The sequence below is a fragment of the Oryx dammah genome, unplaced genomic scaffold (assembly GCF_014754425.2).
Source record: "Oryx dammah isolate SB20612 unplaced genomic scaffold, SCBI_Odam_1.1 HiC_scaffold_2, whole genome shotgun sequence".
NCBI classification, from domain to species: Eukaryota; Metazoa; Chordata; class Mammalia; order Artiodactyla; family Bovidae; genus Oryx; species Oryx dammah.
This window is the reverse complement of record NW_024070186.1, coordinates 169,366,714-169,390,021: the sequence shown is the minus strand read 5'-3', so window position 1 is coordinate 169,390,021 and position 23,308 is coordinate 169,366,714. Positions and strand designations below refer to the sequence as shown.

At 40.9% G+C, this 23,308-nt stretch overlaps 1 non-coding gene across 1 annotated transcript; it reads right to left on the bottom strand.

Annotated features, from left to right (window-relative positions):
• Positions 1-1,453: 1,453 nt before the first annotated feature.
• TRNAS-GGA lies at positions 1,454-1,525 on the bottom strand. The gene has a single exon. It is a non-coding gene; the product is annotated as a tRNA-Ser (tRNA).
• Positions 1,526-23,308: the final 21,783 nt, after the last annotated feature.

Genomic DNA, 23,308 nt, shown 5'->3' with positions numbered 1-23,308 from the left:
TTCTATAAATATTCTTGAACTCTGTTCTTGGAAACATTTTGATCCATTTGATGCTTGCTTTTCAGCTTTATTTGGGGGACTAGAGCAGTTCTTAGTCTATAACTAATTTTGCCCCACTACCAAGGCAGTATCTTTCTGAGTACTTTACCTAACACACTGTTCAACCTGTGAGTTTTTTCACTCTGCTTGGCAGAAATAGGAACTTGCCATGGATTTTTGTGAGCTCTAGGAATTATTCCTTTTGCTACTTTCAGATAATTCTTTCCCTAGACTTTGCTAGTTTTATTAACCTTTATCCTAACCAGCAGGTTTCCCTCATAGCTCAGTCAGTAAAGAATCCACCTTCAGTGCAGGACTCTGCCTGCAATGCAGGAGACCCAGGTTTGATTCCTGGGTTGGGAAGATCCCCTGGAGAAGAAAATGGCAAACCACTCCAGTATTCTTGCCTGGAAAATTCCAGGTGGGCTACAGTTCATGGGGTTGCAAGAGTCAGTCAGACATGACTTAGTGGCTAAACCACCACTACCACCAACCACCATGCTGACCAGTATTGAGCCTAGGACTTGAGAGGAAACTTCTTCAGACCGCTCTGCTATCTCTCTCTCTCTCCCCTCCCCACCTCCACTCCTGTCCACTACTCTTTGTGAATGCTCTAATCACCTTCATCTCCCTGAGTTTCCATCTCCTTCTCAACTCAGATCACTGGAATTTGCCTGAGTTTCCTCTCCCAACACTGTGGCCTGAAAACTCTCTGCTGTAGTAACTTGGGACAATTTCTGGGACTTATATGATTTGATTCCTTCATTTCAGGGATCACTGCATTGCACTGCCTGATGTCCAATATCTGAAAACAGATATTCCATTTACTGCACCCAGTTTTTCAGATGTTTTAAGCGGGAAGATAAATCTGTTCATTGTTACTTCACCTTGGTTGCAAGCAAAAGATTCTATATATGAAAAATTCTAAATGCAGGCAGACAATATATAAATAATATCCTTATTGCTATAATTTGTGATCTTAAATTGAGGTTTCTTTAATTTATTCTAGACATTTCTGCTTCTTTGTTCAAAATAATGTCTTGACTGTCACAACTTTGTGTGAACTCCACATGCTAGCACTAGGGTCTCATATCAGTGGCTAATTTCCCCAAAAGATTTACAGTGAATTGCAAGGGTCAGATTTCAGATAATAAATGACTTTTATTTAGCTACAACTACAATCTGGGCTATCACTGATTGATTTATTAGCAGTTAGTCTCAACTAAAGAACATTATCCAAAGTTTTGTCTTTAGCCAAGACATGTTACTAATGAAGTGAAAGTGAAAATGAAGTTGCTCAGTCGTGTCCGACTCTTTGCGACCCCATGGACTGTAGCCTACCAAGCTCCTCCGTCCATGGGATTCTCCAGGCAAGAGTACTGGAGTCAGTTGCCATTTCCTTCTCTAGGGGATCTTCCCGACCCAGGGATCGAACCTGGGTCTCCTGCATTCCAGGCAGATGCTTTAACCTCTGAACCACCAGGGAAGCCCAATGAAGTGAGGTACTCCCCAAAATGAACCATGTGGTAAATTTTGCTTTCTCTAGGTATCCATGCCTGGTGAAAATCTAATTGACCTATGCAGGCAGAGGCATATGCCCATAGTGGATGCTGCATGAATTGCAGACATAGTTCTAATATGTATTAATGGGACCTACTATAATACCTGGGCTTCCCTGGTGGCTTGCGTGATAAAGAATCTGCCTGCAATGCAGGAGACCAGGGTTTGATCCCTACCTCGTTCCCAGGCTTAAGTACCTAAATGACAAAGGTCCTTGACCATAGAGATGGTAACTTCTATAATGCTTTTTATTACAAAACCTCAACAGAAAATTTGCATTTTCAATAATCAATCTACACAGAATAACTATAGTGTCTTTTATTATTATTGCTTCTTTGGGCTGAAATGATAAAGTATAAAAATAACAACTACTACTTGATAAACAAATTATGTTTAAGCCATCGTTTTTAGGCCTCAAAACAACTGTGCAAAAAAAAAGCAGAAGTGAGAAAACTTTACTGTTTTGAATACATTGTGCTTGTCCCTCATGAACTGGTAAGAAAGTCTATTCAGTAGTTACAATTTTCTTTGACTGATTAAATTATGGGAATGAATGAATAATTACCACACCAGTACAGTTTGTCAACATGATATGATAAAATGGTTATCATCTTTGGAGTCAGACAGGTATGGATTCATATCTCAGCTCACTAATTCGTTTTGTGATCCTCAGAAATTTACATAACTTACCTGAATGAGTTCAGATTCTTTACTATTAGTAAATAATTAGCAAATAATAAGATTCAGCATGATTTGAGCAGTTAATATGTGACAGCCACCATAGTAAGGTATAATCAGGATGATTATTATCCTCATTTTACAGATGAGGGCTTCCCTGATGGCTCAGTTGGTAAAGAATCTGCCTGCAATGCAGGAAACCCCAGTTAGATTCCTGGGTTGGGAAGACCCCCTGGAGAAGGGAAAGGCTACCCCTCCAGTATTTTGGGGCTTCCCTTGTGCATTCCTGGATTGGGAAGATCCCCTGGTAAAGGGAAAGGCTTCCCACTCCAATATTCTGGCCTGGAGAATTCCAAGGATCTCAAAGAATTGGACATCACTGAGTGACTTTCACTTTACAGATGAGGGAAATGAAGCTTAAATACATCACTTGGGTAATAAATGAAGATCCAGGATTTGAACCCTGACTGACAATAGTATCATGCAAAAACAAAGCAAAACAACATGTATGTTTAAAAGTCATCGGCAAGGATTAAATGTCATGCTGTGTGTTCCTAATACATGGTGATTCTTCAGTAAGTGACATTTTCCTTTTCTTCACTGGAATTTCTTAAACAAGAATTCCATAGTGGGAGATCCAAGTCTTTCTTTTTTTTTTTTTTTGCTGTTGTTTAGTTGCTAAGTCATGTCCAGCTCTTTTGCAACCCCATGGACTATAGTTGGCCAAGCCTCTCTCCATGGGATTTCCCAGGCAGGAATACTGGAGTAGGTTGGCATTTCCTTCTCCAGGGAATCTTCTCGACCCAGGGATTGAACCTGCACCTCCTGCAATTGGCAGGCAGATTCTTTGCCGCTGAGCCAACAGGGAAGCCCCAGTTTTTTAAAGAATTTATTATTTTATCTGATTGTACCATGTCTTAGTTGTGGCATGTGAGATCTAGTTCCCTGACAATGGATTGAACTGGGCCCCCTGCATTGGGGGCAAGTAGTTTTAGCCACTGGATCACCCAGAAAGTCCCAATAATTTTAAAGAGTAGTTATTGGTGGTGAGAATACTTGAGATCAATGGGAACATTCAAATGCAGACTATGAAGAAAACTTTATGATGTTATAGGAATAATATTAGTTTATGAGACCCATGCCTGAGGATATTCTGAAATCATCTTCACACCAATAAATGAGGCAGGCACAGTCTTCATCATTTCTATGAGGCTTGTGGAGGACACATCTACTTTATTCACGTTCATCCAGTAAGGTCTGGGGAACAGAGGCTGAGTCTAGACAATCTGAATCCAGAGTTCCAGTTCTAATCACTAAAGCATCCTGCATCTTCATAGCTCTCAGACATCATTTTTAACTGGGGTTTTTGCATTTAAAAAAAAATTTTTTTTTTTTTTTTGGCTGCACCACAGAGCATGTGGGCTCTTAGTCCCCTGGCCAGGGTTTGAACCCACACCACCCTCTGTATTTGAAGTGCAGTCTTAACCACTGGACCACCAGGGAAATCCCATTTTTGTATATCTGATTGAAACAAGTGATGGGTTTGTGCCAGGATCATCCAAGAAGATTCTATCCCACTCAGGGAGGTAGCATCTCATTGAAAGTTAACATGGCAAGTTCAAGACAGGTTATGCCAATATTTCTATTGTACTTTCCATTGTGTAATTAGCCTCTTGCCACAGCCTGACTTCAGATTTCCATTCATGAAAGCCAATTTGGAGCCAAGCAGGGTTGATGCCTGAAATCCTGGAAGTCGTACGAGAAATCCCTTTTCCTCCCAGGTTTACAGCAATTAAATCCTTGATAATGAATTGCTCATCAGTTCTGCAGGCGTCGGAAGTGATTGCCTTTGCAGGTAGCAATCATTCTGTGCAATTGCCACAATTATCAATCCCCTTCAGGATGATTGGGATTTAGCAATAGGGACCAGAAGAGTGGAATATTTTTCAAGATAGGGACTAATATTAGAAACTTGCCAATGAGAAATGATGTCTTTTCACTAATGAAGGTCTCTTAGAAAGTGAGCAGTGGCTAGAAAATGATCAGGATTTCTGCGGCTCCTCCCTTACAGATTTGAATGCACTGTGTACACCCAGAAGATAAGATAATTTTAAAGATCTCTCATAGATTTTATTTTTCCTCTTCATGACTCCCACCAATTATTATGCTCACACATATTCATTTCTGACCTAAGTGTTAAATTCCAGGTAATTTTTAATGCTGGTGGTGGTATTAGGAGTATACACTTTCTCCCCCCGGAAAAATAATTTGGCAGCATACATGAAAAGCCTTAAAATATTTATACCCTCTGTCTTTTTCATACCTTTTCTGGAAGTCTATCCTACGAAAAGCAGAGGAGTATGAAAAGATTGAAACACTCAGTGTTATTTCTAATAGAAAAATATTAGAAAATACTTCAATGCTCCATAACAGAATAGTTAAGTAAATTATAGTTCATTAAATGATGGGGTATTATGCAGCCATTAAACGTCATGTTTTTGAAGAGTGGTTAATGACACATGGAAAATACTCATTATAGAATGTCAAGTGGAAAAAATAAACACAATCAAGTTTGAATAACAGTAGGTATAATATAATTTCTTAAGCATCCATTATATAACCCTGAAGGGTAGGTATTTTTATCCCCATATAACAGAAATGGAAACAAAAGTTCAAAGAGGTTAGGGGAGAAAGAGAGAAAGGGGGAGGGAAGATGTGATATGAAAATATACAAAATTTATTGGTAGTTACCCTGGAGGGATAGGAACTGAAAACAACTTGTTTTCAATATGTGTTGTGGTAATTTCCACCATAACCATGCATTGTATTTGCAATCAGAAAATAACAAATATCATTAAAATATTCTGGGCACCTAAGAAACAAACAAACAGTTCTTGGAAAAGAACTTTTTCTTAGATCAGGAAGCAGGAGGTAAACATGAAGTTTAGTCTTCAAAGACCTAGACTTGACCACAGTCTTGCTCACTACTCTGGACCCTGGTTAAGGGATTATTCAGACATGGGAATCTCCCCAGCCTAGCTAGCAGTCTTCCTACTACTGATCCTCTCATTATGGTTGAGGCCTTGTCCCAGAAGGAAACATCTGGTAAACTCACCCCTCCTCAGGAGTTTGACACTAAGATTGCTATTTCTCAGAACACCTACCTGGTTCTGGTCCTGGAATGCCTGATCATTCAGGCTCCTTAACAAAAATGTTGATTCCTGGACCTTTCAGACTTCCTGAATCAGGATGAGACCGGTGATTCTGCATCTGCAACAAGAGCTCCAGATGCTATTTTGCTATTGTTAGAGATCATTGCCCCGGAGGAATCTCCTCTTAATGGGGAAAGAACTAAGAGGAAATGTTGAATCCAGTGAAAGCTTCTACAGGGAAGATACCTGGGGGCAGAAAAATCCCTTTAATCATGTCAGTTCAGCAATTTCCTAGTAGGATCCTGGCTCTGTACCTTCTCGATAGGGTGACCTTGACTTTGGGAAGTTACTTCCCCTCTCTGAGAGTCTCTTTGTTTTCATCTATGAAATGAGAATGGAATGATGATGATTGGTGAAGATGTTGATGGTGGTAGTGGTGATGGTGGTGATGATGGTGACGACGGTGATAATGGTGATGGTGGTGGCAATGATGATGGTTTGTTGATGATGATGATGATATGATGGAGCCTACCTGGCTCTTCTGTCCATGGGACTTCCCAGGCAAGAATTCTTTACCACTGATCCACCAGGGAAACCTTTAAAATAGCCTACAAGATCATATATGGTCCACTCTCTACCCCCATAACCTCTCTGATCCCACTGTATTCTCTGTTTCTGTTTAATCTAGCCAAGCACACTTCCATCATAAGACTCTCCCATTGCTATACAGATCGGCCATCTAATTCCACTGAGTCTTTTGCTCAAAGATTCCTTTTCTGTGAGACCATCCTATTTAAAATCTCAGCATTCCTCCTCATGATACCCCCAAACCTCCCCTCACTTGCTTTCCTTTTTGTTTTGCACTACACTACCACCTTCAAACATACTGTATAATTGGCTTATTATTATTCTTTTATTGCACCCTCTCCCCGCACATATCTGTTGAAACTCCTTTATCTTTTTATTGTTGCTAATTGCTATCCCCAAGCACTTTGAACAGTGCCTGGAACACAGTAGGGTCTCAGTAGATGGTGGTTGAGTAAATTCATGAGGGAGTGAATGAATGAATGGATAAACAACAACTCGATAAATCTCTATTCTCTTCTTCACCAGGGGGATTGATTCTTAAGACAGAATGGCTTTAACGTTCTAGTGTTTACTCATTTGCCTTTAGTTTTATCTGTGTTTTAGCTAAGTCTTTAAATGTCCCTGCTAATCTACCATATCTTTCTTATCAAAGCTTTTGTGTCTCCGAGTTCTGTGTACAGATGACTTGGACTGTTCAACATCTGGCTAGTGGGCAATGGTCTGGGGAGCTATTTGCCATTGGCATCATTTTTAAAAGGGTTCTGAAGAAAAGGAGTTCAATGCCTCGCTGCCACAGACATGGGCACAAGGCTTTCCGCAACAGACACAGACGCAGACCATAGTGAGTTCCATTAAGACAGGATTGCGCTATTACATTGATCTCACCAGAGAAGCCTCTTGACATGAATCTAATACAATTTTCCAAGTTACTAAAACCAGTTCTGACTCTCTCCCTCCTCTGAGTTTCTCTCGAGACTGCAGAAAACAAGGCTACTGGCTTAGAAATCAAAATGCGTTTGGTGGGAGGTATTGCAGACCGTAAAACACACCACGTTTTTAGTGATGGGTGTTATTATTATTGTCATTTATTATTTATTTGCCCTCCTCCATACACAGAGAAGACTTGCTAATGATCCCTGCTTCTTCCTTGCTCTAAAAGCCTTCACAGTTGCCCCCAAATTGGCCTGAGTGATATAATTAGCCTGGAAAAGCCACTCACTCATTATTATTCTGATAAAAGCAAGTTTTCTCCAGGCCAGCTTGCTTTCTCCACTACCCTGGGCCTCCATGGAGGGGATCAATAAGGATATATAAAACACCCAGAAGGGCACCATTCTGGGGAGAGGGGACCAGATGGCAGAACCACAAAGAGCTTCTCAGGGCTGCTTGAACTCCCTCTGGCCAGGCCTGCAGACTTTAATGATTGTTTTTGTCACTCTGCACAGCAAGATGTAATTTACCTTTGCTGGGATTTCAGAGCAGGATGTTCTCTAACACTTGGGTCTGTTTTGCATAATTGCACTGGAGTTCTTTAGCCATTTCTTGCAGTGGCACAAACCAGAAAGCAGAAAGAGAAACGAATGGGCAACTCATGCAGTGTTCCAATCCCATCCAACAGCCTTGGTGTGTTTCCTAGCACGTGGAGCACAGATCCAGAAGAAGCCTGGGGAACCACCTGGTGGTCCAGGGGCTTAGACTCCATGCTCCCAATGCAGGGGGCCGGGGTTCGATCCCTGGTCAAGGAACTAGATCCCATAAGCTGCAACTAAGATCTGGTGCAACCCAATTTTAAAAAAGCCTGGGGAATAAGATTGATGTTATCTGATTATCTAAAGTGACAGTGTGGTGGGATAGTCATGGGATGGATCTCTGTTGAGGAAGACCTTGATTTCAGTCTTGGTTCTCTTCCTTTCCATCAGCATGAACTTGGGTAATTTATTGGAACTTTCTATGACTCTGTTTATTCATCTTTAAGACAGGAACAATAAAACCTCTTGTAGAGTCGTTGTGAGAGACAGAGGAAATAACTTAAAAATCTTGGCACATGGTAGGTACAGAATGCATCCTGATGATGTGAAGAAATGCCTCTTTTGAATCTCCCCAGGGCAGGTGGTCCATATGTTGTGAATAGTGGGTTTTATCATCCTACAACTAAAGTTCCTCTGTTTCTCAGCCCTTCTATATTCCCGGTTATTTTCCCCTTCAGGCAAAGATCTCCGGTGTAGGCAATGATTCCCATAATCTTGTCACCTTAATTGCTGCTGTCACTATAGGTATTGAAGTTAATTTTGATTTCTTTTTGTTTCTGCTTAGCGCTTTGGAATGTGACTAATGGAATTATTTGGGGCTTTAGCTTAGAGTCATGTTCCTGGCAGCTTGAAGAGCAAGCCTGAGCTTTCTGTGTGGGGCCACTTTCTGCCCAGGGACGGAAAGCGTGCTGGAAGTCTCAAGAAAGGGGATCAGCTAGTTGATGTCATTTCAGACAAATGGCACATAAATGGTGTGTGCTTTCTTATTGTCAGTTCCCTTTTGTACACCCCAATGAAATCTTATGTGTTGGTCTTACCACAATTTGGGTGCTGTAAGGAAGGAAAGAAAACAAAGTTTATCGAGTGCCTAGGCATTATATTGAGGCTTCCCAGGTGGCGCTAGTGGTAAAGAACCTGCCTGCCAATGTAGGAGATGTGAGAGATGAGGGCTTGATCCCTGGGTCAGGAAGATCCCCTGGAAGAGGACGTGGCAGCCCACGCTAGTATTCTTGCCTGGAGAATCCCATGGACAGAGAAGCCTGGCGGGCTATGGTCCACAGGGTCGCAGAGTCAGACACGACTGAAGTGACTTAGTACAAATGCTCACCGGCATTATATTGCTTTAAACTATGTGACTCGTCATAAAAACTCCAGAAGCGAAATCTAAAATATGACACAGGTGAGCTTATTTATGAAATAGAAACAGATTCACAGACATAGAAAACAAACTTATGGTTACCAAAGGGGAACGAGGGGAGGGATAAATCAGGAGTTTTGGATTAGCAGATAAAACTACTATATATAAAATGCTATATATATATATAACTTTATATATATATATATATAAAACACTATATATATATATATATAACTTTACATATATATAAAACTACTGTATATAAAATAAACAACAAAATCTTACTATATAGCATGAGGAACTATATTCAATCTCCTGTAATAAACCTTAATGGAATAAACCATAATTCATACATACACACACACACACACACACACATACATATGGGCTTCCCTGGTAGCTCAGTTCGTAAAGAATCTGCCTGTAATGCAGGAGGCCTGGGTTCAATCCCTGGATTGGAAAGATCTCCTGGAGAAGGGAATGGCAACCCACTCCAGTATCCTAGCCTGGAGAATTCAATGGACAGAGGAGCCTGGCAGGCTACAGTCCATGGGGTCACGCATGACTGAATGACTAACACACACACACACACACACACACACACACATATCTGAATCACTTTGCTGTACATCAGAAACTAACAAAATTGAAAGTCAATTATACTTTAATTAAGGAAAAAAAAAACTTCAAGAGCAAGGGGTGCCTCTGTTACTTATCCTACACCCTTCCACTGCTTCCACTCTGGAATCAAGTCTTGAGTAAAAGAGTAGATTCACCACGACTGATCCTGTTGCAGCTTCCAGAGGAGACCAGCCTAGCTTTCTAGAGATTCTTGGAGCTGCCCTCTCTCACCATAATTTTTTAAGCTTGGTGATTCTTGAAGCCACCCTGAATTTTCCCAGCAAGCTCCCTTTCTCCCTTGGTTAGTTACAGTCAGTTCCTATGATGTAGGACCTAAGAACCCTAGCTCCTCCTATGCACGTCACAATTTTTAGGATACCAGTGGTGACGTAACCTCACTCTGTCTTTTTCCTCTCTTTCTCTCTTTCCCGTTGCTGAGCCTGAGATACCCTGCCCACCTAGCCTCTCCACTGCTTCTTCATTCTTCAAGACCCAGGTCAAATGTTATTTCCTCTAGCGAATATCCCAGAGAGATCGGCGTTGTTTCCTCCTGTCCCCCACAATGTTCCTGCCTCCCACGTAGCATCCGTTATATCACACTGCTAGTTTTGTCTGCACGCCTGCCTTTCTGCCATGGAGCACTCCTTTGGGGTGACAGCCAAACTTCTGAAGGCCACACATGTGACACTGAGCACAGTGCCACACACAGGGCCCCTGTTCGTCCGTCGCTCCTGGCACCTGTCAGTGGATGGATGGATGCACTGACCCCACCGAGGGACAGAAGGTCTGAAGGTTGTCAGATGCCCTGACTGAGAGCAGTTGTGCTGAATTTTCTCAGAATACACCTGTAGTGAGTTTATATTCATCTGTTCAAAGTGCTCTGGGCCAAAATCAAAGCGTTTTTTCCTCCTGATGAGCAGAGGACAAAGAGTGCAAAGTCACTCTGACCTCTACAATCCTCTTCTATCACAAATAACATGAATTTTTTCTAATTATAAAAGCAGTACAAACATAGTGTCAGGAATTTATATAATACCTGAAAAACAGAAAGGAGAAAATAAGAAAGCCACATAGCCCTGGCACCCAGAGATAAATGGTGTCATTTAAAAGTACTTTAGTCTTTTTTTCCTCCAGGTATCACAATTTGTAGATATATTTATTTATGCACTATTTTTGTTATGTGCTTCCTTGCATTTGATCTTAGATAGTGCCCATTTTCTTTTATGCACCACTTTTATTTATTTTTTATTGAAGTATAGTTGATTTACAATGTTATGTTAGTTTCAGGTATACAGCAAAGTGATTCATGTGTGTGTGTGTCTATCCTTTTTCAGATTCTTTTCCCTTATTTAGTATTACAAAATATTGAGTCAAATTCCGTGTGCTATACAGTAGATATGTGTTAGTTGTCTATTTTATATATGAAAAAAGTGAAAGCATCTGACGCTTTCAGACTCCATGGACTGTAGCCCACCAGGCTCCTTTGTCATGGAATTCTTCAGGCAAAAACACTGGAGTGAGTAGCCATTCCCTTCTCCAGTGTATATATGTTAATCCCTAATTCGAAATTTATTCCTCCTCTCCTTCCCTGTTTGGTAACCATAAATTTGTTTTCTATGTGGGTCTAATTCTGTTTTGTATACAAGCTCATTCAAATCATATTTTTTTTTAGATTCCACATTAAAGTGACATCATGTGCTGTTTATCTTTGTATGTTTGACTTCACTTTAGTATGATGACCTCTAGGTCCATCCATGTTGCTGCCAATAGTATTATTTCATTCTTCTGTATGGATGAGTAATTTTCCATTCTGTACATATTATGTACTGCTTTTAGCCTCTATATGATAGTACATTCTATAGAGAAATTAATATTGAGTTCATCAGTCTTCTCATTTGCTGTATCTTTGTTGTCCTCTTTTTGGTGTGTGGTTGTAAATAACACTGAACTGAGGTTTGGGAGGGGGGTTAATAAATAGTACCCTCTCAGGACTTCCCTGGTGGCCCAGTGCTTAAGAATCCACCTGGCAATGCAGGAGACATGGGTTCGATCCCTGGTTGGAGAACTGAGATCCCACATGCCCTGGAGCAACTCAGCTTGTGCATCTCAACTACTGAAGCCGCTGTGCTCCAGAGCCTGTGTGCCACAACTACTGAGCCCGGGTGCCGCAACTCGAGAGTCCCTGCACCCCATCAAAAAGATCCTGCATGATGCAACTAAGACCCAACACAGCCAGATAAATGAATAACTTAAATAAAAAATAGTACCCTTTTATCCCCACCCTCAGAGCCAGTTGAAGATTAGATACACAGATGTTAGGACAAGGATCTGTCAACTTAATTACTGATTGTGTACTAATTTGGAGGATGTAGAACCACAAAGAACTCCCTGATGCCACATTCCAGAATATTGTTTCCAGCTTTGTTGAGATACAGTTGACCTATGACACTGTATATATTTAAGATGTAAAAGTCAAGGCTTGATCCATGTACATATTGTGAACTGTTTCCCACAATAATCTTAGTTAACACATCCGTCACCTTGTACAGTTTCAGTTATTTTTGTGTGAATGGTGAGACATTTAAGAACTACCCTCTTATCAGCTCTCAAGTGTCAAATGCAGTTTTCTTAGCTCCAGTCTCCATGCTGTACATGAGATCCCCAACACTGATTCGTCTCCTAACTGGAAGTTTGGATCCTTGGGACAATACTTTCCCATTTCCCCCACCCCTCAGCCTCTGGAAACCACCAATCAGTTTTCTAAGAGTTCATTTTTATTTTTTTAATATTTCACTTGTAAGTGAGGTCATGCTCTATTGGTCTTCCTCAGTCTGGCTTATTTCACTGAACACAGTGTTCTGAAATTTTATTCATGTTATCACAAATGGCAAGATTTCCTTCTCTTAATGGCTGAGTTATATATACATATAGTTGTTGTTGTTCAGTTGCCCAGTCATATCTGACTCTTTGTGAGCCCATGGACTGCAGCATGCCAGGCCTCCCTGTCCCTCACCATCTCCCAGAGTTTGCCCAAGTTCATGCTCATTGCATTGGTGATGTCATCCAGCCATCTCGTCCTCTGATGCCCTCTTCTCCTTCTACCCTCAATCTTTCCCAGCATCAGGGGCTGTTCCAATGAGTCATCTGTTCGAATCAGGTAACCAAAATACTGGAACTTCAGTTTCAGTATCGTCCTTCCAATGAATATTCAGGGTTGATCCCCCTTAAGATTGACTGGTCCAAGGGACTTTCAGGCATCTTCTCCAGCACCACAGTTAGAAGGCATCAATTCCTTGGCATTCTGCCTTCTTTACTGTCCAGCTCTCACCACCACACGTGACCACTATATACATACATATATATGTATATATTATACACTGCATTCATATATTAGAGAGAGAGACAGAGGGAGAGCAGAGCATTAGATATCTTCTTATGTGGGGAGTCAGATTCCACCCACAGGGAGAGGGTAGAGAAGGCAGGACCCCTCAGACCCCATGTCTTCTCCCAAATTTACCGACTGGATGGATCTCACCCTTGTCCCCCGAGTGCCCAAGAGGTAAACTTTAGTGGACATCTTTCACTTGACCAATTGTGTTGGATATTCTGAAGCACAAGTCCATAAGTATTTCTATAAGAGTTATTGACAGGTTGAATATTTTTATGTCTTTTGAGACATATTTTCAATTTGTTCATTGTAAAGTTGTTCAAATTTACCATGCCACCAGCAGTGTATACAGCTGACCAAGTCACTAAATCTTCATAAGCATTGGGCAGTGCCAGTTTAAAGCTGTTCTTCTCTATTTGATAGAAAAAAAAGTAGCTTATTTTTTCAGTTGTGTTTATCTGCATAGAAAGAAAGCTGATAACTTTTTTCATCTGTTTGTCATTTGAGCTTTTGCTCTAAATAAGCCAATCATTCATGCTCTTTGACCATTTTTCTACTGAATTTTAATTTCTAAATGGGTTTTCTATACTAAGTATAACAGATTTGTCTGCTATATTTTTAATTTTGTTTTTTTTCTTTTATTTTGTTGATACTTTAAATAAGTTATCATTACTGAATTTGTTGAGTGTTTGTGATTCTTCCATTGCTTACAAATTTTTTCCTTTTCAGATATAATTTGTCCGTACCTTTTTATGGTTTTATTCATATATTTATACCTAACATTTTAATCTGGTTAGAGTTTATTTTGGTGTGTGTTGTCAGGCTGAGATTTCTCTTCTTCCATAACAAATAGATAATTCATTGTCCTGGAACTTATTGCTATTTTATGTAGTATCTTATTAGAAATTTAATATCTAGCAGGACAGGGTGCCTCTCATTTTACACCTCTCTTATATCCCCTCAAATCTCTTGGTTAGTCTCATCTCATATTTTCAAATGAAACTTAGAATAATTTTACTGCATTCTAAAAAAATCCTAAAGAAGGGCAATGCCAAAGAATGTTCAAACTACCACACAATTGTGCACATGCTAGCAAGGTAATGCTCAAAATCCTTCAAGTTAGGCTTCAAGTAGTATTTGAACTGAGAACTTCCAGATGTTCAAGCTGGATTTAGAAAAGGCAGAGGAACCAGAGGTCAAATTGCCAACATCTGTTTGGATCACAGAAAAAACAAGGGAATTCCAGAAAAACATCTCCTACTGCTTTATTGACTACACTAAAGCCTTTGATGTGGGGATCACAGCAAACTGGAAAATTCCTAAAGAGATGGGAATATCAGACCACCTTACCTGTCTCCTGAGAAACCTGTCTGCAGGTCAAGAAGCAACAGTTAGAACTGGATATGGAACAAAGGACTGGTTCCAAATTGGGAAATGAGCACATCAAGGCTGTCTATTGTCACCCTGATTATTTAACTTATATGCAGATTGCATCATGTGAAATGCCAAGCTGGATGAATCACAAGCTGGAATCAAGATTGCTGGGAGAAATACCAATACCTCAGATATGCAGATGACACCATCCTAATGGCAGAAAGCAGAGGGACTAAAGGGCCTCTTGATGAAGGTGAAAGAGGAGAATGAAAAAGCTGGCTTAAAATTCAACATTCAAAAAACAAAGTCATGGCATCCAGTCCAATCACTTCATGGCAATTAGATAGGGAAAAAGTAGAAACAGTGACAGACTTTCTTTTCTTGGGCTCCAAAATCACTGCAGACAGTGAGTGTGGCCATGAAATTAAAAGATGCTTGCTCCTTGGAAGAAAAGCCATGCAAACATAGACAGCCTATTAAAAAGCAGAGAGATCACTTTACCAACAAAGGTCCATCTAGCCAAAGCTATGGTTTTTCCAGTAGTCATGTATGGATGTGAGAGTTGGATCATAAAGAAGGCTAAGTGCCAAAGAACTGATGCTTTCAAACTGTGGTGCTACAGATGATTCTTGAGAGTGCCTTGCACAGCAAGGAGATCAAACCAGTCAGTCCTAAAGGGAATCAACCCCGAATATTCACTGGAAGGACTGATGCTGAAGCTGAAGCTGAAGCTCCAATACTTTGGTCACCTGATGCAAAGAGCCAACTCATTGGAAAAGACTCTGATGCTGGGAAAGATTGAAGGCAGGAGGAGAAGCAGGCAAGAGAGAATGAGATGGTTAGATGACATCATTGACTCAATAGACATGAGTTTGAGAAAACTCCGGGTGATAGTGAAGGACAGGGAAGCCTGGCATGCTGCAGTCCGTGGGATCACAAAGAGTCAGACAGTCGGACATGACTGAGCGACCGAACAACAACAAAAACAAATTTCTTTCTTTCTTTATTGGAGTATAATTGCTTTACAACGTGTTAGTTTTTGCTGTACAACAAAGTGAATCAGCTATATGCATACATATATCCCCTCCCTCGTGAACCTCCCGTGCTGCCCACCACACCCTTCTAGGTCATCACAGAGTCAGTATAGAGCATCAGAAAACCTTCATATCATGTATGTTGTGTGTGTGTTTTGCCTATGAGTTCTGGGGATTTTGTTGTTGTTGTTATTGCTGCTGGAAATCAACTGTTTTGTATCTTCTAATTCCTTTGTTTTAAACATATAGGGAGATTGCAACTGATTACCTTCAAAACATTTTTATTATTTCCGTTTTCCCAGCTCATATTTTTTTCTAAGTAGGTAATCGTATCTTGTGGAAAGAGTAGTGAATTTCCCTACTCCTTTATTTCTCATGACCTGTTGGATAGATTAGAATATCCAGCACATTAATAAACAACAGTGGGCTTCCTTGTCTTATTGTTAATGTTAATGGAACTGTCTCCTTAACCATTGACTTAAGACAATTAAAAAAAATTGTGTTGAGGCACTTTCATTTTATTTTGCATTTTTTTGTTAGTGATGCAGTGAGTGTGGACTTCCTCAGAAGCCTCCTCTTGTTCTTTTCTGAGGATGATTTTATCACTGCTTCAGGAGATCTGGTGGTGATTCTTGGGTTATAAGGGTTTCCCTGGTAGCTCAGTCAGTAAAGAATCGATTGCCATGTAGGAGACCCCAGTTTGATTCCTGGGTCAGGAAGATCCTCTGGAGGAGGGCATGACAACCCACTCCAGTATTCTGGCCTGGAAAATCCCCATGGACAAAGGTGCCTGGCGGGCTACAGTCCATGGGGTCGCAAAGAATCGGATGTGACTGAGTAACTAAGCACAGCACAGCACTTGAGTCTCAATCTTTCCTCCTCGAGTATTGGCAATATGGAAGAAAATTTGAGACCCGTATCATGTTTTCATCTTCCCAGGTAAACCATTTTTCAGTTATGTTTCATTTTCTTCCTGGCTACATATAGGATTTTGAACATTTTTCCTTGAAATTCTAAAACTTAATTGGGTTGTATCTAGATGGTGTTATTCAGTGTATTTCGGAGAAGGCAATGGCACCCCACTCCAGTACTCTTTCCTGGAAAATCCCATGGACGGAGGAGCCTGGTAGGCTGCAGTCCATGGGGTTGCTAAGAGTTAGACACGACTGAGCAACTTCACTTTCACTTTTCACTTTCATGCATTGGAGAAGGAAATGGCAACCCACTCCAGTGTTCTTGCCTGGAGAATCCCAGGGACGGGGGAGCCTGGTAGGCTGCCGTCTATGGGGTCACACAGAGTCGGACACGACTGAAGTGACTTAGCAGATTCAGTGTATCTATTAGAATTACAAATTCAGATCATCCACACACCTGGAAGGTGTGTTGCTATGTTCTCTCTCTGATGATTGCTTTTGTCTTTTATGATTGTGTTTTTTAGAAACATTAGTGGTACCCCGAATCTCCATGTTTGGTCCTATGATCTGATATATCTCTTACCATTTCACATCTTTATTCTTTTACACAGGATTCCCTGATAACTCAGTTGGTAAAGAATCCACCTGCATTGTGGGAGACCTGGGTTCAACCCCTGGGTTGGGAAGATCCCCTGGAGAAGGGAAAGGCTACCCACTCCAGTATTCTTTTATACTGCATTCTGGATGAGATTTGTGTGTGCTACATACATCAGTGCTTAGTTTCTGTAGTATTCTGCACATTTATAATGTAGGGTTTAATTTTGCTACTACATTTTGTATTTCTTTGCACTGTTTCTATATCTTGTCAGGACATTTTCTTCTCTGTCCTTCTTTCTCCTGATTCCCTTTTATAACACTATCATATGTATTTTACCTGAAATATTATGCATTGATCAAACATTTTATTTCAATCACTAAACTTTGAATTAATAAGTTCTTTTCAGAATCTAAAAATAGCATATATTTACTGCAAAAAATTTAAGAAATGCAGAAAAGTATTTAGAAGAATATAAAGTGACCATTATGCCAATATGCCAGCAAATTTGGAAAACTCAGCAATGGCCACAGGACTGGAAAAGGTCAGTTTTCATTCCAATCCCAAAGAAAGGCAATGCGAAAGAATACCCAAACTACCACACAATTGTACTCATCTCACACGCTAGTAAAGTAATGCTCAAAATTCTCCAAGCCAGGCTTCAGCAATACGTGAACCGTGAACTTCCAGATGTTCAAGCTGGTTTTAGAAAAGGCAGAGGAACCAGAGATCAAATTGTCAGCATCCACTGGATCATGGAAAAAGCAAGAGAGTTCCAGAAAAACATCTATTCCTGCTTTATTGACTATGCCAAAGCCTTTGACTGTGTGGATCCCAATAAACTGTGGAAAATTCTGAAAGAGATGGGAATACCAGACCACCTGACCTGCCTCTTGAGAAATCTGCATGCAGGTCAGGAAGCAACAGTTCAAACAGGACATGGAACAACAGACTGGTTCAAAATAGGAAAAGGAGTACATCAAGGCTGTATATTGTCACCCTGCTTATTTAATTTACATGCAGAGTACATCATGAGAAACGCTGGGCTGGATGAAGCACAAGCTGGAATCAAGATTGCTGGCAAAAATATCAATAACCTCAGATATGCAGATGACACCACCCTTATGGCAGAATGTGAAGAAGAACTAAAGAGCCATCACTTTCTTGATGAAAGTGAAAGAGGAGAGTGAAAAAGTTGGCTTAAAGCTCAACATTCAGAAAACGAAGATCATGGCATGTGGTCCCATCACTTTATGGCAAATAGATGGGGAAACAGTAGAAAATGTGGCTGACTTTATTTTTCTGGGCTCCAAAATCACTGCAGATGGTGAGTGCAGCCATGAAATGAAAAGATGCTTACTCCTTGGAAGGAAAGTTATGACCAACCTAGACAGCATATTCAAAAGCAGAGACATTACTTTGCCAACAAAGGTCCATCTAGTCAAGGCTATGGTTTTCCCAGTGGTGATGTATGGATGTGAGAGTTGGACTATGAAGAAAGCTGAGCGCCAAAGAATTGATGCTTTTGAACTATGGTATTGGAGAAGACTCTTGAGAGTCCCTTGGACTGCAAGGAGATCCAACCAGTCCATCCTAAAGGAGATCAATCCTGGGTGTTCATGGGAAGGACTGATGTTGAAGCTACTCCAATACTTTGGCCACCTGATGAGAAGAGCTGGCTCATTTGAAAAGACCCTGATGCTGGGAAAGATTGAGGGCAGGAAGAGAAGGGGACAACAGAGGATAAGATGGTTGGATACATCACCAACTTAATGGACATGAGTTTGGGTGGACTCTGGGAGTTGGTGATGGACAGGGAGGTCTGGCGCGTTGTGGTTCATGGGGTCACAAAGAATCGGACATGACTGAGCGACTGAACTGAACTGAAAATGACCATTATCCCATTAAAAACTCACTGCCAGGATAATGGAGTAATTTTGTGTGTATGTGGACTGGAAAACTTAATATTCTTTTTTAAATTTATTATTAATTGGAGGATAATTGCTTTATAATGCTCTTTGTTTCTGCCACACAACGATGTGAATCAGCCATGAGTGTACAGATATCTCCTCCCCACCCCGTCCCACCCCTCTGGGTCGTCACAGAGCACCAGGTTGAGCTCCCTGTGTTATACAGGAACTTCCCACTAGCTTTCTATTTAACACATGGCAGTGTGTATATGTCACTGCTACTCTCCCAATTCCTCGTATCCTCTTAGTCAAAATTTTTATTTCCTTGGTAAACATTTTTTCTTTCATTTTGAAGTCATTATAGACTTTCAGGACATTGCAAATATAGCATATAGGGTCCCATAAGCCCTCTATTCTGGTTCCCTCAGCAGTGCTGTCTCATAGAACGTTAGCATAGTATGAATCTAAGAAGTTGAAATTGGTAAAATGCTGTTTCCTAGACACAGATTTTACCAAGTTTTTAGCATTTTTAACATGCATTTATTTACATGTGTGTATGTATACGCCTATGCAATTTCAGCCCCTGGATAGGTTATGGAACCACTAGTATAATTGAAATAGAGAGCTATTCCATCAGTACAAAGGAACTCCCTGCTACTACCTTCTTATAGTCACACCTCCATCCTTGTATCTTGGCAACCACTAACTAATCTGTTTTCATCTCTTTAGTTTTGTCATATCAAAATTGCTATATAAATGGAATCATGCACTATACAACCTTTTGGGATTGACTTATTTTACAATGCATAATGCCTTTGAGATACGTCCAGGATGTTGTATGTACCAGTACATGGGTGGATCAGAGTTTATATAAACATTCACCCACTGAAGAACATTTGAGTTACTTCCAGTTTTTTTTTTTTTTTCCAATTATGAAGAAAGCTGCTGTGAACATTCAAGCAGAGACTGGGATTTTTGGCATTCATTGTTTTTAAATTCTACTTTTAAAATATAACATTCTATTGTAAGTGTTTCTTCATATTGTTCTTTCGTCTTTGAAGACATGGTTTTTAATGCCTGCATAATATTCTACCATATGGCTGTACCTCCATTTATTTAACCATTTCCCTATAAGTTCATGTTTCTTTGAATTTTATCAAGAGCTCACCAGATGCTCTTTAAATTTTTCTTCTTTTTTCTCAGTAAATCTTTTAAAAATATGTGTGCTTTCTGTGCATTTTGAGTGCAGTGTTTCCGGTTTAGTGTGATAGGAAGTTGTTTCATAGACTCCAGGTTGTTGGTTTTATAAAATTCTTCTTTCAAACTTTTTTGGGGGCTGCATTATGCAGCACAGGGGACCCTGGCTCCCAGACCAGGGATGGAACCTGTGCACCTTGCAGGGGAAGCATGAAATCTTAGCCACTGGACAACCAGTTGTGGTTCAGTTGCTCAGGTGTGTCTGACTCTTTGCGACCACATGGACTGCAGCACCCCAGGCTTCCCTGTCCTTCACCATCTCCCGGAGCTCGCTCAAACTCATGTCCACTGAGTCAATGATGCCATCCAACCATCTCATCCTCTGTCACCCCCTTCTCCTCCTGCCTTCAATCTTTCCCAGCATCAGAGTCTCTTCCAATGAGTCAGCTCTTGCATCTGGTGGCCAAAGTATTAGAGCTTCAGCTTCAGCATCAGTCCTTCCAGTGAATATTCAGTTTTGATTTCCTTTAGGATTGAAATCCCTAAAGTCTTTTTCAGCCTTCTCAAAAATGAAGAGGAGCTTGGTATTTGCTGATAGGTTGGGTGGATTTTCCTCTATATTCCTAGTTGTTCTCCTGGGTACAATGAGACCTCCCTCTCTCAGACCTTTTGAAGGATGTTTGATTAATGTATTCTGCCAGCCATATTTCTGAAGCTAGTGGCTATATAGTGAGTGTGAGTGTTAAGAGACAACTTTACTCCACTGATGCTGCTGTGGGAACCTATTCATGGATTATTTAACAGGGTGTGTGGCCCTTCCCTTGTCTGGAGCAGCACGTTAAATCCTACACAGAGCACACCACTCTGGGACTTTCTTGGTGGCCCAGTGGTTAAGACTCTGCACTCCCAATGCAGGGGACCTGGGTTCTATCAGGGAACTAGATCCCACATGCTGCAGCTAAAGTTCCTGCCTTCTGCAACTAAGACTCAGTGCAGCCAAATAAATAAATTTTAAAATAAATAAATTTTATTTATTTATAAAGACAAATAAATACATTTTTAAAAGTACACTGTCCCCACTGCTCCCTTTCTCTCCCTGACTCCCCCTGCTTTGGTTGTCATATCTCCCATCCCGGGTGACAGTAAGCAACTGCTGTTCACTCTTTCTCTGCATCCTTGACAACATCACAGTTCCAGCTATTGCAGTCCGTATGTGACTGTAATAAAAAAAGGTGCGGTGTTGGAGGAAGGAATCATGACCTCATCATAACATGTCTCCTACATAGCAGAAACTCACGTGTCTCAGATACCAGAGCTCAGGGAAAATCTATTACCTTTTCCCTTCCTGATCTTGCTGTTCTGCCTCAGGTGGCCAAGAGTGACTTCTTCATGGAAATGTCTCCTAGAGTCTGGCTTGTGCTATTCCAACCCTGCATCTTGATGTGGCTTGAAATTATTTTCACAGAAAAGAGGTGAAAATCAGGTGTCTCTAGGGTTCCACCCTCGTTATCCAGAAGTCTGTAATAGCTTTGTGATCTAAGACAGTGGCACCGGAGCAGGGTCTTATTCTTCTCTGAATGATGATGACTGTCAATTTTGAAACACTTCGTTGTTTAAAACACTTAATATGCATTATCTCAGCTCATTCACCTCAGCTCATTCTGAGCACCTGTTTTAAGCCAAGCACTGGGGACACCAAGTGAATGACACTTTTTTTTTTTTTTTTTTGCTTTTTGCTTAAAATCCTTCAATGGTGACACATAACACGTAGAATAAAATTTTGATTCCATCACTACAGGGGCTGACCCTTTCTGTCCTTTCAATCTCATCTTCTCTCTCTTATATACATATTCCATTTCTCTTGAGCCACAGAGGTCTCTGGTTTGTTTCTCCTTCCCACCTCCAAAATCTGTTATTTCTTTTGCCTGAAATTCTCTTTCTTTATTAACTTGCTGCTTCTTGTCATTCAAATCTCAGCTTAAATGTCACCTCCTGGAGAGGTTAAAAGATTCTGCTTCAAATGATCAAATATTGGAAACAGCATTCTACCCCAGTCAAATCATTGCTTGTGTTATCTGCAATCAATTACCTAATTGATCAATAGCTAGTAAGTATCCACTCTAAGTCAGGCATTGTTTGGTATGTGTATACAGTTCATGCCCAGTCGCTCTGTCGTGTCTGACACTTTGTGACCCCCTCTGGTAGACTGCAGCCCACCAGGCTCCTTTGTTCATAGAATTTTCTATGGAAAATTGTGGAGTGGGTTGCCATTTCCTACTCCAGGAGTTCTTCCCAACCCAGGGATGGAGCCTGCATCTCCTGTGTCTGCTGCATTGGCAGCAGATTCTTTAGCACTGAGCCACCTGTGAAATGCCGTGTATACAGTGAAAGAGAGCTTAACTTGACCCTTGACTTTTTGGAGTCTACATTCTCTTGGGATTTGACAGTCTTCAAATAGATCACTAATAAGAACCTGCTGTAAGGCATAAGGGACTCTACTCAGTACTCTGTGAAAGTGTAAGGGTTAGTCGCTCAGTTGTGTCTGACTCTTTGTGGCCCTGTGAACTGTAGCCTGCCAGGCTCCTCTGTCCATGGGATTCTCCAGTCAGTAATACTGGAGTGGGTTGCCATTCCCTTCTCCAGGGAATCTTCCTGACCCTGTAATCAAACTCAGGTCTCCTGCATCACAGGTGGATTCTTTACCGTCTGAGCCACCAGGGAGGCCCTGGATATATATAAAATATATATAACAGATTCACTTTACTGTATGCCTGAAACTAACACATTATAAATCAACTATACTAAAAAAATAAAAATTAAAAACCAAACAAACTAGACCTTGGCTGAGGATGGGCAGGAGAGGTGAAACAAGTTGATGTCATCCTAGGAAGAAAGCTGGGTTGCCCTAAAACCTCTTGCCAGAAATCCTCATTGGTTTCTCCCCTTTGATTTCTATCTGCTCATTTGTGAGCTCAGATTCTGACAGGAAAGAGATTAATTTTCAAAGTAACCTGAAGGCTCTCCAAGAGCACCAGGAACCTGGCCCACCTCCCAGCTCCAATCCCACGAGTGATTCACCTGAGACTGAGTGAGGACACGGGGCTGTGAGCACACTGGTCATGGTGTTTGCCCACAGAGTGTTCCCACGGATGCTCTGTTTGACTTTTGCTTTTCCCCTCCTTGTGAAGAAATTGACTAGGACCCATTGTCATGGTGATGCAGGATGCTGAGAAGCTTGCTCTGAGAGAACATTTTCTTTGTTCTTCCTTCCTAGTCAGGGAGAGGTGAGATGGGTAGGCTAGGAATGGAGTCTGGAACCTGAAACTAGCAAATACTTGAATTTCAGAAGCCACTGGCCCTGGTTTACAAACC